This window comes from Neofelis nebulosa, chromosome 15 (genome assembly GCF_028018385.1).
Source record: "Neofelis nebulosa isolate mNeoNeb1 chromosome 15, mNeoNeb1.pri, whole genome shotgun sequence".
Lineage (NCBI taxonomy): Eukaryota > Metazoa > Chordata > Mammalia > Carnivora > Felidae > Neofelis > Neofelis nebulosa.
Window position 1 is genome coordinate 48,911,334 of NC_080796.1, and position 15,265 is coordinate 48,926,598.

Consider the following 15,265-nt stretch of genomic DNA (forward strand, 5'->3'; position numbering starts at 1 on the left):
TTCTCTGCGGTTTCGTGATTGCTACTCCTTCCATCTGCTCCACTTTCTGAGCCCCAGTTCAGAGACCACCTCCCCAAGAAGACTCTGACGCTTGTCCCCCCCACCTGAGTGCCCTTGGTGGTCCCCAGGCCCCCCGTGCTGGTCTGATCTTGGCCCTCTCCCACTTCTCTGTAATTCTGCGTTCACTCCTCTGCCTCCTTCACAAAATGGGAATCCAGAAAGGGCAGGGCACCCTCTCATTCATCCGGGTGTCCCCAGCACCCTTCTGGGCCAGGCATATTGTAGGTATTTGATAAATACTTTGAATTACTCCTTTATAAATATACTCCTTTATACAAAATATATAAATATAAATACTCCTTTATGCAAAACAGCTCAAGGGGGGAAAAAGAGAGAGAGAGAACTTGTGAGAGTGCCAGATGCCAGGACTAGAGAATGGTCTGAGGCATTAGGAAGCAGTGTAGCCGCAGGTGGGATGAGGGTCCTAAGGGAGGTTCAGAAACAGGGTCTGAAACCCTGAATCCTGGCTGGCCGGAGGGTGAGGGGGGCCGGGAGTTGGATGGACAACTTCTTGGGTCTTGCTCTAAGGAGCGAAGATTCTTGGTCAGCGACCCTCATACCTGAGCAGTGGGAGGGGGCGGAACCCACCTCTTTCTTCTCTTCTCACCCACCCCCGCCGCTCTCCCCTTTCCGACAGAGGTTTCCAGCTGCGGATGCCTGGATGGACCTGGCTGCAGGGAGGAGGAGGGAACTCTCTGTCCCTCCCTCCTTCTCCATCTCCCCACCCTTCCTCCTTCCTCCTCCCCCTGCCCGCTCTCTGTCTCCCTCCCTCTTTCTCCTCTGAGGCTGTGGAGTCGCCTCGCAGCAGCGAGCTGCGAGCGCCCAGCTCCCAGTCCCGGCTTGAACTGAACTGTGCAAGTGGCGGGTCCTGGAACCCCGGCCCGGGGGCGGCGAGCCCAGGTCTGAGCCCGGGCCCAGCGGCCAGCCGCCGAGAGGCCCTGGTTCGGGACCGAGCCCGGGCGCAGAGCGGGAGAGCCGGAGAGCCGGGCGGGCGGGCCGGCGCAGCGTCCCGGCGAGTCAGGGAGCAGGACCGCGGAAGGCAGGGAGACGGCCGCGAGCAGAGGGCAGAGGGCAGAGTGCAGAGAGAGGCCTGGCTCGGCGGAGGGCGCCGCCCGGCCGGAACCGAGCTCTCCGCCCGGGACGGCGGCCCGCGGTGGGGCGCGGACCCAGGGTGGCCACGAGTCCGGAGCGACTCCCCGGCCCACGGCGGGGGGCGTGCCTCCTCCCAGCCCGGCCGCCCCAGCCCCGCGCGCCGGTCAGCTGCGTCGCCGGGGCATGTGAGCGGGAAGCCCAGGCTGCCAGCCGCGAGGACCCGTTCGGAGGAGGAGCAGGAGCGCGGAGCCCCGAGCCCGGCGCCTGGCCGAGTAGTAAGTGCGCCCCCTCCGCGCCCGCAGCACGCCGCTGCGCCCCTCTCCCCAGGCCTCCGAAGTTTGACACTCGCGCCCCCGCGTTTCTGGGCACACGTCGGCTCTCGTCTCTGCGAGTTTCCATCTTTTGCAAAGTTTTCGAGAAGGAACGGACCCCCACCTACCCCCAGCAACGCCGGCCAGTGGCGGCTCCTCTCGAGCACACCCGGGTCCCTGTGCAGGGGATGGGGGGGGGGGGGCAGGCAGCCTGGTAAGGCCGTTGGGGGGGGGGGAGCTGTGTGGGAGGGGGACCGTGCGCACCACGCTTAGCCAGCCTTGGGTTGCCCGCCCCCCCCACCTCGCCGACCGGCCGGGGGCACGGGCACTGGGGCTTTCTCACCAGCCTGTCTAGGCGCCCAGTTCAAGGATTTCCCAGAGGGAAGCTGAGGCGACCTGTGCGCGCCCCGCGTGGGGCTCGGGAGCGGGCGCCCAGAGGCAGATCCACCCCCGCCCTGGTTGGTGCGGTGCGTGGGGCCGGCCACGCAGTCCTTCCCACCCCTCAGGTTCGCACCCCAGCGGACCCGCCGGGCGCTGCATCCTGTTTGTTTTCTGCTCCGGCCGCTCCTGTTTCACCCCTTCCCACCTCCCACCCTGGCCTCCTTCTTCCCACCCCCCACCTCCCGCCTTTGCTGTCGGAGGTGAATCTCCGCATCCTGATTTCCCCGCAAAGCGAATCTTGCCTGGGGGGAGGGAGGCGGGGATGTGGGGAGGGGGCCCGTCGCTCTGTTCCCAGCGGCTCGCCATTGTTTTCCCACCCCGCGCGTTCCGTACGTAAACACACACACACACACACACACACACACACACACGTGCGCGCCGGCGGCTGTGACACACGCACACACTAGCGGGCGCGCCCACACACACGTGTGTGTGTGTGTACGCGCGTGTGCGCGCGCGCCGGCTGCTCCGAGTCCCCGGACGCGCAGGAATCGCCCGCGGGATTTTCCCAGCCGCCCGCCTGGCCTTGCAGGCTGGAGGAGCTCCATGACTTCTCTGGGGCTGGGGAGGGCGAGAGACGTGGGGGCTGTCGGAGAGTCCCGGGCGGGGCCGCGAGCCGGGCCTGGGCGGGAAGTGAATTTTGAACTTCAGCCCTGGACCTTTCCGGGAGGACCCCGAGCGCACGAGCGGCGGCTCCCGCCCGGGGAGGGCCGACGGCAGCTGCAAGGACTCCAGCGGCGCTCTTGGCTGCCACCTCCGTGACAGGGGCTAGGAGGAAGCCGAGGAGTTTTCCTGGGAAGTTCGCTGTGACTCTGTGGGAATTTCCGGGCAGGGCGCCTCGGCGCTGGCGAAGGGGTCTGGCCAAAGCCAGGGGAGATGCTGCGGTTCTGGGCGGAGTTTCGAGATCCGGGTTTCCAGCGTGCTCCCTTAGGAAGTGGTGCTCCAGATGTTGGGTTGAGCACACTTTGGTTTGAATTCCTCTCCGACGGGCAGCAGGAGCTCAGGCGAGTCCTTTAACTTTTACAGAATTTCCCCTCTGCGGAATGGGCAGAATTATGCACACATCTTTGAAACTGGCCTCTAACAATCAATTAAGCGGTATCGGTTTGGAAGGCATGAACTCCAAAAGGATAGCCCTCCCCCCTCCAGGGGGCCACATACAGCTCAGTGGTTGAGTCAGGGGCTCTGGAGTTAGATGCTGGATCTTAGATCCTGCCACTGGCGACTTGATCTTGAGCAATTTAATCTTCCTGCTCTGTGCCTCAGTTTATTCGTCTGAATCTCCTAGAACAGTACCTGGCAAGTAGTAAGTGCTGGAGAAATGTTAGCTATTGTTGCCATTATTACTTAACTGACCTTGTAAAGAAACCAGAAGGGCGTTTTGAGATTGTGCTCCTGTAATCAATTATAACAGCTGTCCACTTCTGGAAGGGAAGAAGCCTCCCACTTCTTTACTTCTCTGATTCTTCCTAGTCCTTGTCTAGTTCGGTCTTAAGTCTATTATCATCTCCCCTCATGCCCCCCCCCCCCCCAATTATTTCACAGTGTTTATGAAAAGCAGTTATTCCCTCCTTTTCCTCATTCTTAAAAATTAATCTTGGCCCACCTGCAGTCTTCTCTCCATGGAAATCAGGCCCCAGGAAGGAAGCGGCTGCACAAGGGTGTCCCCTGAGTATCCTGGTTTTGGCTGCTGGCACAGGATTGGATGTGCATTTGTGTCTCTGGAGCTGGGTGAATTTCTGGAGAGAGGAGCCCAGGTGTCTGGGGCCCTGGGGAGGGGTGCGGGAGGGGCAGGGGTGGGAGGGGTAGTCAGGTGGGATTGGGCTAGGCTGTTCCTGGGGGAGCTCTGCTCCCTGGGCAGTGTCTGAGTCACCTGCTGCTGGGGCTCACTTGGGAACCTGGTATATCCCAGCTGCCTGGGGGGATCGGAGGCGAAGTTTCACCTTCAACTTTGTACTTGCAGTTAGAGTATTTTCTAGCACTTTGGGTTGGTCACAGGCTCCTTGTCTGATTCTGGACTCTGCGAATGCACAGCACCAGTAAGGGATGAGCTGGGTGACAGGAGGGAAGGGCGGGTGGATGCCACCCCGGACAATGGGCTCCTCTTTGCTTTCTCTGATACCCTAGCCCCCACCCCGGGCATGGGGGGTGGTGGCCAGGTCGGTGCTTGGAGAGCCTGCTGGTGGGCTGGTTTTTCAGAGTCAGTACCTCAGTACCCCCCATTCATTCCTTCAACAGAAATTTGTTGAAAACCTGTTATCTGCCAGGCCCTGTGCTAGGCAGCGTGGCTTTAGGGGTGAACAAGACAGGTAGTGTGCCTGTCCTCACGGAGCCTTCTTTCTGGTGGGAGGAAGCAGGCAATAAATAACTTGAAATAAGTAACCAAGACAACTTTAGACCCTATGTGGCTTGGAAGAAATACAACAGGGTCATGTGCTAGAGAATGTCTGCCTGCGAGGAGAAAGGCAAGGGTGGCCCTGGATTGGAAGCCAGTGAAAGCCGCCCTGGGGGGAGGCTGGCTCAGCGGAGCCCTGAGGGATAAGGAGCCAGCGGGCTCAAAGACCTGAAGGAAGGATTCCAGGCTGAGGGAACAGCAAATGAAAAATCCCTGAGGCCAGATCAGGTTTTGCAACAGCAATGTGGCTGGAGGAGGAGAACTCAGAGGAAGACAAGATCCTGGTCACAGAGGAGCCTGGATTTTATGGCCAGGGCGATGGGAAGACCTTGGAGAGTTTTAAGTCGGGGAGTGACACGATCTGATTTATGATTTTAACAGCTTATTGAGTATAACAAGACACAAGTAATCAGAGTTGCCCCAGGGGAGGGAAATGAGGGCCGAGGGGTGGGATGAGATGGAGGAAAGATGGTGTTTTGGCTCTCGATCCTTTTGTCCTCTCGGAGTGTAGGACACCGATCAACTATACCGTACAAACCAAACCCCAAAAAGCATAGGTAAAAAAGAGTAGCTGATAATTTGGAAGATGTATATCATCAAAAGTGTAAGAAAACCTATATAAAGCTCTGTAGGACAAACCTACTTCTGCGCAGATAATTGTACGTATACACATGTACATCCTGTACACATACATAAAAAGATTCAAAGGCTGCCTCGAGATGTTTACAGAGCTAATTCCAGATGCGGAACAATGGGTGATTTTTATTTCCGTCATCTTCTGTTGATTCTTCCAATCTTCTACAATGGCCATGAATTACTCTTGTAAGTGGGAAAAAATGTAAAAGAGAGAGGTCGCTCCGGCTGCTAATAGAGGATAGTTTGGAGGGGAGCCGGAATGGAAGAGGCTAACTAGGAGGCTGGATCGGAATCGAGGTGGGGGGGGGGGGGAGATTGAGGAAGGGTGGGCCAAGGGGAGATGGGTCTGGGGGTGGAGACAGCAGGTCTCACTATTCTTTGCTCTTGCCCAGAGAGGGCATTCTATCCCCCAGCTCAGATGTCATGATCAGGAGTGTCGGGGTCAGTGGCGGTGAAGGGCGATTTCCAAAGCTGCCTTGGCTTGAGAAGCGTCTCACATTCCAGCTTCCTCCTCACCCCGTCGTTCCTTAGTGGGGAGAGCCCCGTTCTGAACATGCTGCTCCTCTCATAATGGGCAGATTTAGGGCCACCTGATGTGCCCGGGAAAGATTTAGAGCTGGGAGAGATGTTCATCACTGAATACCTCTGAGCCTCTGTTCTCCCATCTGTGAACTGGGACAATAACAGCAACAGTGCTTACCTCTGACAGCTCGGGAGGCTCACCTCTGGTTAAGCCTTCAGTGGCACTGCATGAATGGCATGGGCCTGGGGTGTGCTGTTGCCCGACACATGTTTGCTTGAGAGGCCTGTTCCTCCAGAGGATCTAACATTCCTGCCCTTGAGGAGCTGACATTCTACACGGGTTTACTCCTCTCTGGGGGTGCTTTGAGACTGGCCTTTATTGGGCAGCTCCCTGTAGGTTGCCAGGAAGCCTCTGGGAAAGAGTGGAATTCAAATGCCACCATGCCTGCGCGCCCCTCCCCCCAGCCACATTCAGAGGTAAAGGGGAGCCTTTGAAAAGGGCTCTGTGCTGGGAAGGCCCAGCCAGGCCCACAGTAAGTCGTGCTTTGAATGGGAATTATTTTTGTGCTCAGTGTTTGCTTAAGAGGCCTCGCTCCTGTCCAAACTCGCTGAAGTCCTCACCCTTTGCTAGTCCCCTTTCTGGAACCTGGCTATGTCAGCCAGGAAGGCTGTCACAAGGCCTGTGGAAGATTGCTTTCACCTTTCCTGTCATCTCCCGGTCTCCTTGCTCCCAAGCAGGAAGGCATGCTCTGGATGGGGTCTTTGCTTGGGGTCACCTCCATTTTGGCTGCCTCTTCCTTGGAGTCCCCCTTCCAGCTCCTTGGGAAGCCTCGATTAGGAGATTTGTTACAGGCCAGTTCGGCAAGGCTGCCTCCGACCTCTGCTTGCTTCTCTGGTCGGGTGACTCTGTTTCTTTGCAAAATTCAAATACTCTTTCTGAGCAGCAGTGACATCGTGGTTTCTTCCTGAGCGTGGGTGCAGTGGAGTAGGGTGTCCAGTTGGGCCCGAGTGCCTGTTCTATCTCTTGGACCTAGCCAGAGACCCCTGAGGTCATTCCTGCCCAAGCCTGAGGGTGGTGAAGGCCCTTGGGGCTCCCCTAGGAAAAGGTTATTGTCTCCCCTGTGTGGCCCACAGCATAGAACCTCGGGGTTACCACCTGCTACTCCAGACATGTTCTTAGCTCTCCTGCCCCTCCTTTATTTAAGAGGACCCTCTGTTCCTGGGACCTGCCTCCCTTCCCCTCTGACCCACTAGGTGCTTTGGTGGGGGGGATCTAGAAGGACCCAGACATGGAACACTGACAGTGGTCAGACCTCCAAGAGGCCGTGTGGTGAGGAGGAAGTGTCTGGGGTTCCCCTACCTCCTCCCAAGGTCATCCGCAGGCAAATCCAAGACCTGGGCATGGCCCGGGATGTGCCGCGTGTGTGGCTCAGCATCCCAGCACTAAGTGTGCGCGTGGGAGTGAGCCAGGAGAGCAAGCAGCCGGGGCTGAGAGGTGTGCCCAAAGGTTGCCGTGTCCAGTCAGGAGTGTGTTTTCGGGGGGAGAGGTGTATATGGGCTGGTAGAGGAAGAGGTGCGGACAGTGTCTCCGGCTTCCACGTTTTTCCTAAATAGCATCCTCTACCCAGGCCCTTTCGGTCTCTCTGGGAAGCCTGACACACCCTGTCAAACCTGCATTCAGTTCCCTGGACACACACAGTCTCCAGACTCCCCCCCCCCGCCCCCCCCCCCTCCCCCCAGTACTCTAACATTTAAGCATCCCAGAGGATTGTGGCCAGGTTGGGAGTGGGGAGAGGTTTAGTGTTCCCCCCACATTGTCCCCTGTATCTTCTGGGGACATGTCGAAGGTAGGGTTTCAGTGTTTTGGTTTGAGGAGAGAACAAGAAGGGGCCCGCAGACCAGGCAGGAACACTCCGGCCCCCGCCCCCCCCCCCCCCCCTCACTGGTCTGCTCCCTGCCAGGCCCTGAGCTCCCTGGGGGATCCGCCCCAGAGGAGGCCAGACTGTTCTCCTCCCCTGGGCCTTACCTCCCCCAGTCACCGCCCCCTGCTTGAATCAGAATGGAATGTGCAGCCTGTGGAACAGGATGGGGTGAAAACTAGTTCCCAGAGGGCCTTGGTCCAGGCCTTCTCCCATCCCCCCTCCAAGGGAGTGGGGAACCTTGGGGCTGGGTCCTGCTTCTTGGCACGCTGGAGGCACCCCGCTGCTGATTCGATTCCAGGGGGCTCAGGTCCCGCCATTGGAAGGATCCCCCCAGGGTGGGGAGAGGGCAGGTTGGCCATTCAGAGGGCAGGGGGCTAGCGGGCCAAGGGGGACCCATCCCAGCTCTAGGAGCTAGACCTCTACCCTTTGCTGACTTCTTTTTTTTTTAATTATGGCTCATATTTTTATTCTTATGTCTGTGTTTCTGTAGTTTCTGAAAGTAGTCCCACAACGTGCGTTACCTTTGTAATCAGAGTGAGAAGGATTTAAAATATATCCAGAACCTGCCACACGCTGTAACAGAAAAGTAGTCAGTGTTTCTTCTCTGGAAGACACACACGGGTTCCTGGCGGGAGGGGTGATAGTGGGAAAGTGGGAAGCAGCCTGAAGACTGGACCGGTGGTACCCTTTCAGGATGACAGGTGAGTGGGCCCATGCACCCCGGCCCATGCCCTCCTGTTGGCCCTGGCACCTGGCAGGAGGCAGCAAAGGGAGTAAATCTTGCCTTAAGCTGCCCTCACACTGACTCAAAAGAGCTAACTCTTGCCTGGCCCGCACAGGCTGAGCCAGGCAGGCCCTGTGCACTCCTCAGAGGGGAGAAAGAGGGGAGTTTTCTGACTGCGGGGTGTGAAGTTCTAGAAACCGCCCCCAGCCCTGTTGAAGGAGCTGAAGTCATTCCTTTATCCTGGTGAGGCTTCGATGCCAGGCCTGTCCCCGGAGGGGTGGGTGCGAGGGGTGGGTGCGGTGGGGAAGGAAGGGAGAATAAAAGGTTAGTGGGGAGGGGCTGGAAGGAGGCCTGGCTGCAGGTATGACTGGGTTCTCAGAGGCAGGTGGGGCGAGGGGAGTGGAGAATGAATAGGGAGCTGTTGAAAACAGAGGGAGTGGCCCCTCCAGCCCTTGCTGTTTCTCTGGCTGACCTGGCTCCCCCTTTTCCTGGCTGGTTGGCCAGGGCGCGTGAGCGTGTGCGTGTATGCGTGCGTGTATAGGCAACCCGGGTAGGGGTGCTGCATTCTAGACCCTGGTTAGCCCCTCTGGCCTCTGGGAGATCAGGAAGTGCCTCTGAGAGCCCCAGGGAGACCGGCCTCAAGAAGGAAAGGAGAGAATGGACTGTGAGGCCAAGGAGAGCCAGAGGGAGGCCCTCCTCTTGTCCCTCTGTGACCTTCAGTATTCTCCAGGGCCTCAGGTTCCTGACAAACCCCAAAAGGATCCCAAAAGGATTGGGGTTTCAGTCCCATTCTTCCTGGGGAGGGGCAGGGCAGCGGGTAGCGACCCTCCTTCCCTGCTTTCCTCTCTGTAAATTCAGTTGCCTCCTGCTATGTCCTTGTGAGCCTGGAACCGCAGCCAGACCCTCTCCCCGGGAGTGGAGGGTGTCTGGGAGTCTGGCCAGGATGAGGGGCTGGAGAAAAAGCAGAGTATGGAGGCAAAGGGTTAGTGGTGGAATCATGGGGACCCCTAGCTGGAGCTGCTGGGGCAGAGAGGGGGAGGCCTCTCTTAGTTGGGGTGAAGGTGCCCTAGCCAGGACACAGGTCAAAGAACAGAGGAAGGGGATCTGTGTCACATCTGTGCCCGGAAAAGAGGTGTGGGTAGCAGGAGAACTTTCTCTTTGGTATCTGAGGACGTCAAGGGATGAGCTTGACTGCCATGTAGGTTGTGATAAGTATACAAGTCTGGGTGAATGGGGCTCTGAGGTACATGATGGCCTTACTGGAACTGGGCAGCACATCAGGGACCCGTGGTTTCCAGAATGTAAGTTCACGTCTCTCCTGGCAGCTTTGCCTGGCCTCAGATCCATCCTCCTCATCATGACACCCCAAGTTTGGAGGTGATTTGGCTCTTTGGTACCCCTTTCTGGGCACTGATTGACTTGGAGTTTGGGGAACCAGAATTGAGGGGAGGGTCAGTTGTGAGCGGGGGTGTGCGTGGGGGGGGGGCGGTTTAGTGAGGGTCTGTGTAGCTACCACCGTCCTCGCAGAGCCCGAGTCCTGTTGGGACCTTTGGCCGTAGAAGCCAGGTGGCCATAGCAGCGAGGCACCTCCTGATTCCCCAGTCAAGGCTGGATGGATGTGGGAGCCCCAGGGGGGAAGGGGCGGGGAAGACTGAAGAGGGGGGTGCATAAGAGGAGAGGGGAGTTCCTGTCTGGCCCGACAGCAACCTCTACTGGACCCTTTTGCTGGCCTCCGACCCACAGGATCTTCCTTGAGTCCTTGCCCTCCTGTCTCCCTGTCTCATGCTCAAAACTCACCCATCCCTGTCCTTCAATATCTTGTTCTTTGATCTCTGAGGAGATAACTGGCTAAGCGGATTTACCAATCTAAGTTCATGTGCTGGTGGGTAATTCTCGAAGCCTTTTAACCGGCCACAGGGCCTTATTAATCCAGGAGGTGACTGTCAGAGAGGGAACTTGGGGTGGAGGTGTAGTGGATGTTCGGGCCTGTGGGGGCCTGCTCCGTTCACGCAGCCACTCAGCGGGTCCGCGGGGAGTGCCTGCCTCACGGCTGTGCCCTACTACGCTGGGGCTAGGAGACCAGCACGGCCCTGTTCTACTTAGTGAGGAAGGGAAAGAGAAGGAAGTCATTGTCAGATACTGACTGACAAAGCGAGGGTGGGGAGGTGCAGGGCGGAGTGCTACGGGGGCACCCAGGAGGGCACTGCCATCAGAGTTGGGCAATCAGGGAAGGCTCCCTGTAAGAGGAAACCTAGAGACCTGGAGGGTGAGGAGGAGATCGCTTGGCAAGAACAACTCAGAAGAGAAGGTTGTAAGGACAGATCCCTTCTGGTCAACCAGGGGCCCTACCTGGCTCCCCAAGGGCATGGCAGCTGGTCCTGTCCCTTACCAGGGCCCGAGAGGGCATCAGGACTTTGGAGGGAGGGGGAGTGCTAGGCATTTGAAGACAGGGTGGCTAGAGGCTCCTGGAGCCCAGAGGCCTTGTTCTGCTCCGAGTTGTGTGTGTGTGGGGGGGGCTGAGTTGTGTGTGGGGGCTGCCCGTGGTGTGACGCTGCGGGTTTAGGCGGGACTCGGGTGTGTGGCCCAGGCGGCCGGGGATTGGAAGCCAAACTCTCTCCCAGGCCGCTGGGGCGGGAGAGGATTGCTGGGACCAACTGCAAATTAGCCAGGCTGGCGTTAAATGCCTTCGCCGCTTCTCTCCTTCTCTCCCGTCCCTCCCTGCCCTCCTGAAAATCAACAACTGTGTCAACAGCAGGGTGATTGTGCTTGGCCCGCAGCCCCCGGGGCTGCCAGGACCAGGCAGGTGCTGGCAGGGGCTGCCGGAGCCCCACGCTGGGAGCAGGCTGGGCCTGGCTGCCAGGGCTGTAGGATAAACAAGGCCGCACACAGCCCCGGCCAGGAGGGAGGGAGGCCACAGGCAGGCAGGAGGGAGAACAGGTGTCTCAGGAGCTCTGCCGACACAAAGGGCCTCTTGTCTCCTCCTCCCTAGCCCCGGGGAGCAGCCCCCCTCCTCGGCTCTCAGGCCCAGCCAGAGACCAGTGGTCAGGTCAGCCAGGGGGTGCTGGCAGCGAGGAAAGGGCAGGTGCTGACCTCCACACTGCCCCTGCAACTTGCTTGTTTTTTCTTGCCGGAGGCAGAGGTAAAACCAGTCCGAACGAGGCGCCAGCCCCATGGGCAGGAGACTTGCCTCTGAACAGATCCGCTGGCCATGAGGCCTCTGTGGGTCTCAGTTTCCCACTGGAGAGACAGCAGGACCCCTCACCCCTGCTGGGACGCTCAAGGAAGAAATGGATGGGAGATAGGAAAAGCACCTGGAGGTTTGGGGAAGAAAGCAGCGCTGGATGTCAGAAGGTGGGACCAGAAGCAGGGATATCCGGGGCCGAGGAATTTCAGGTGGGATTTGGAGCCGGAGGTGGCCGGGGTGAGGCAATACCTTCCTCCTTCTCTACCCTTTTATGCCACAAACCTTTACTGAACACCTAGCATGTGCCAGGCACTGCATTAGGGATGGGGAGGCAAGACAGTACCAGCCTGGGCAGGCAGACTCTGGAGCCAGACTGCCTGTGTGGTCTTGGGTAAGTAGCTTAACCTGTCTGAGTCTCAGTTTCCCCATCTGTAACGTGGGAGTGATAATAGGGGCTGCTGTGATTGTTACATGTGAAGAGGTGCTCGGTGTGGTATCTTGAATAGTAAGGGTTGTATTAGAGAAGGCTATTACTGTCCCTGTCCCTGGGGCTCGGAGCTAGCCGGAACCTGAATACATAATTGCAGTCCAGTCAAGGAGTAGAGACCAGGGATCTCAAAAGACTCTGGGTTGCCCTGGAGGCGCCATCAACTTTTCTAGGGTTATTAGGGAATGATTTTTTTTTTAATGTTAATTTATTATTTTTGAGAGAGAGACAGAGTGTGAGTGGAGGAGGGGCAGAGAGAGAGGGAGACACAGAATCCGAAGCAGGTTCCAGGCTCTGAGCTGTCAGCACAGCCCCGACGGGGAGCTTGGACTCACGAACTATGAGATCGTGACCTTAGCTGAAGTCGGATGGTCAACCGATTGACCCACTCAGGCACCCCGGGAATGATTTTTAGTTTTTTAAATTTTTTTAACTTACATCCAAATTACTTAGCATATAGTGTAACAATGATTTCAGGAGTAGATTCCTCAGTGCTCCTGACCCATTTAGCCCATCACCCCTCCCACAACCCCCTCCAGCAACCCTCAGTTTGTTCTCCATATTTAAGAGTCTCTTCTGTTTTGTCCCCCTCCCTGTTTTTATATCATTTTTGCTTCCCTTCCCTTATGTTCATCTGTTTTGTCTCTTAAAGTCCTCCTATGAGTGAAGTCATATGTTTGTCTTTCTCTGACTGACTAATTTCGCTTAGCATGATACCCTCCAGTTCCATCCATGTCGTTGCAAAGGGTAAGGTTTCATTCTTTTTGATTGCCGAGTAATACTCCACTGCATATCTATACCACATCTTCTTTATCCATTCATCCACCGACGGACATTTGGGCTCTTTCATACTTTGGCTATTGTGGATAGTGCTGCTATAAACATGGGGGTGCATGTGTCCCTTTGAAACTGCACACCTGTATCCCTTGGATAAATACCCCAGGAATGGTTTTTAAAGAAAGGGCAGCATTTGAGCTGGGCTTTGAGTGAGGTGTAGGAGTTTTCTGGTCAAGAATGTACGAAGGGCGTTCTAGGCAGGGGCAGAGCCAGAGCCCCGTGGTGTGTGAAAGTACACGCCTGCATTACAGGATGGTGAGGATGACTGGGGTGGGTCCAGGGTGGCCTGGGTCAGACTGAAAAAAGGGTCTGCATGGCCGGTGAAGTTCAGGCTCATCCCTAGCTTGCTCCAGGGTTGGGTGCCAATTTTGGTCATCATTTTTGTACCTTTCTTCTTCCTCCTCTCCACGCCGATACATTGTGAATAACTCAGTCTCGCTCTGGAATAGTCTTCATTTTAGGAGAAGGGTAATTCAATGAAAACACCCTGGAGCTGTGTAGTCAGAAACTTCTGGATTTGCAGCTTTTGGATTTTGAGTCTCCATATTGGGCATTTTGCCTAATTTCTTTTTCTTTTTCTTTTTTTATTTTTAACATTTATTCATTTTTGAGAGACAGAGGCAGAGCGTGAGTGGGGGGGGGGGGTGGGCAGAGAGAGGGAGGCACAGAATCCAAAGCAGGCTCCAGGCTCTGAGCTGTTAACATAGAACCAGATGTGGGGCTCGAACCCACGAACTGCGAGATGGTGACCTGAGCCGAAGTCAGACACTTAACTGACTGAGCCACCCAGGTGCCCCTTGCCTAATTTCTTTGAGCTGCGTTTTTCTTATCCATATAATGGGGCCATGGTGTCTCCCCTGTGGCAACTTATTTTGAGGATTCTAGAAAAAGGTGTGCCGTGGGCTGATGCACAACAATTGCACAGTAAAGGGAACTGTCGGGATTATTCTCTGTCTTGTCCATGTCATAAGCCTTTTTGGAACTTGGTTTCCGTTATCTGTCTCATGGAAATGGTGGTCTGTCTTCTTCCCATCATTGTCAAGTTGGAAATGGCCAGGCTGCCCCTTTCCTGGGCAGGTCAGTCAGGCCAGGAGGCCCAGGATCTGAAGGACCAGCGGTGGCCTTCCTGGGGCACCGTCTAGACCTGCCAGACTGAAGGGGGGACTGGCTGACCCCAGAATTGTAGCCGGTGTGCCCAGCCCAGCTGTCGCTCCCTGCGCATCAGGCACTGGGGCCCCTGTCCTGCCTTTCTTTCCTACGGGGGTGAAACCCTCCGGGAGCCGCTAACATCTTCCTTTGACTGCTGTGCTGGTGTTTGAGGGTCAGTGGGCAGCTGGGGCCGAGGCCCTGGTCCAGCCTGCGTGCCCTCAGGCTTGTCCCTTCATCTCTTGGGGCCTCACTTTCCCCATCTGCAATTTGCCAAGGGTGGTTTTGACCCCTCCTAGGAGAAGACGAGAATGCTGTGATGCTGTGACCGTAGAGTCAGATGAGGGCAATGACGGCCACCCTGGTAATGTTTGCTGCAGTTTCAAATCCAGATGTGGAGTCAGACACTTTGTCACAGTCCGGCATCTGCCGTCTCCACCGTGGGCCTCTTTCTGGGCGGCTTGTCTTCGGGTGCCTGAGAAACCCTGTGAGTCAGGGAGGGCAGAGGGTATCTGACCCCTCATTTTGTGGATGAGGACTCTGGGATTCAGAGACGGAGACGCCTCTGAGTGGCGGGGCTTCCTAGTCCCATGCCGGCAGGGACAAGGCTGGTCTGTGTGGCATGTCTGACCCCGTACAGACCAAGTGGAAACCCACTCTGGGATCTGGCCCCAGAACCCTCTGGCCTCCTGCCACTGGTTTTGAGCAATTGGTGATGGGAAGGGTTGAGGCGTTGACAACTGGAGCCCAAGGGGTCTCCTGACAGTCCCACGGAGCCCATCCCGAGACTAGATTGGGAAGGATGTTCACCTTGGCTGAGGCTGCCCTTCTCCCCCTTTCCTTCCTCACCTGCCAGCTTGACTGTGCCCGGTGTGGGCACAGCCCTGTTGTCTCTAAATCCTCTGCACGCCTGTTTTCTCAGGTGGTTGCAAGGTGAGGGGAGGCTAAAGAGAGAAGCCGGGCTGAGGGACAAAGCTCTGGAATGTCCCGGTGAGGTGGTCAGGTAGCTTTCTAGGTGCCTTGCAGACTGCCTGAGTAAGAGCAGGGCAGAGAGAGCAGCAGTGACAAGTGGGTTTGTCCAAGGGCCACGTACATATTTACATGCAATTTGCATATAACCTATACCCTGAACACAATTTTTATAATCTATCCCTGGGAACATTTCAGATTTGTCTTCTACTATTGTTCTTTCCAAAGATGGCGGCTTCTGGCTTTGACTCCTCTCTTTGCCTCCCCACTCCTGTCCCATTTCCCCCCAGATGGCTCTTGCACAGGGTAGGTGACTGGGAACAGAGTCCGGCTATGGGTGTGAGCCCAAGAGGGCTGGGCCAGCCTCAGCACCACTGTTCTTTAGCACCACCCACGCCCCCACTGCTCCCTGGCGGCCACCTGTCATCTGTGAATGGGGATTGGGGCACCCCCGGCAGCCACCTCTCCTCTGTGAATGGGGCTTGGGGTACCATCCTACCTGGTGCACAGTGCTTGGCACTTAGTAGATGCTCAGCGAA

At 56.8% G+C, this 15,265-nt stretch overlaps 1 protein-coding gene across 2 annotated transcripts in view; it reads left to right on the plus strand.

The window, feature by feature from the left end:
• Window positions 1–823: 823 nt before the first annotated feature.
• The window catches only part of SOX13 (SRY-box transcription factor 13), a 47,218-nt gene continuing 32,776 nt past the window's right edge, over window positions 824–15,265 (plus strand). Inside the window, exon 1 of one of the 2 annotated variants that reach the window (XM_058702101.1) lies at window positions 824–1,427. The gene's annotated coding sequence lies outside the window, so the exon portion shown is untranslated. The remainder of the gene's footprint in view (window positions 1,428–15,265) is intronic. The other variant, XM_058702103.1, reaches the window with a different exon arrangement.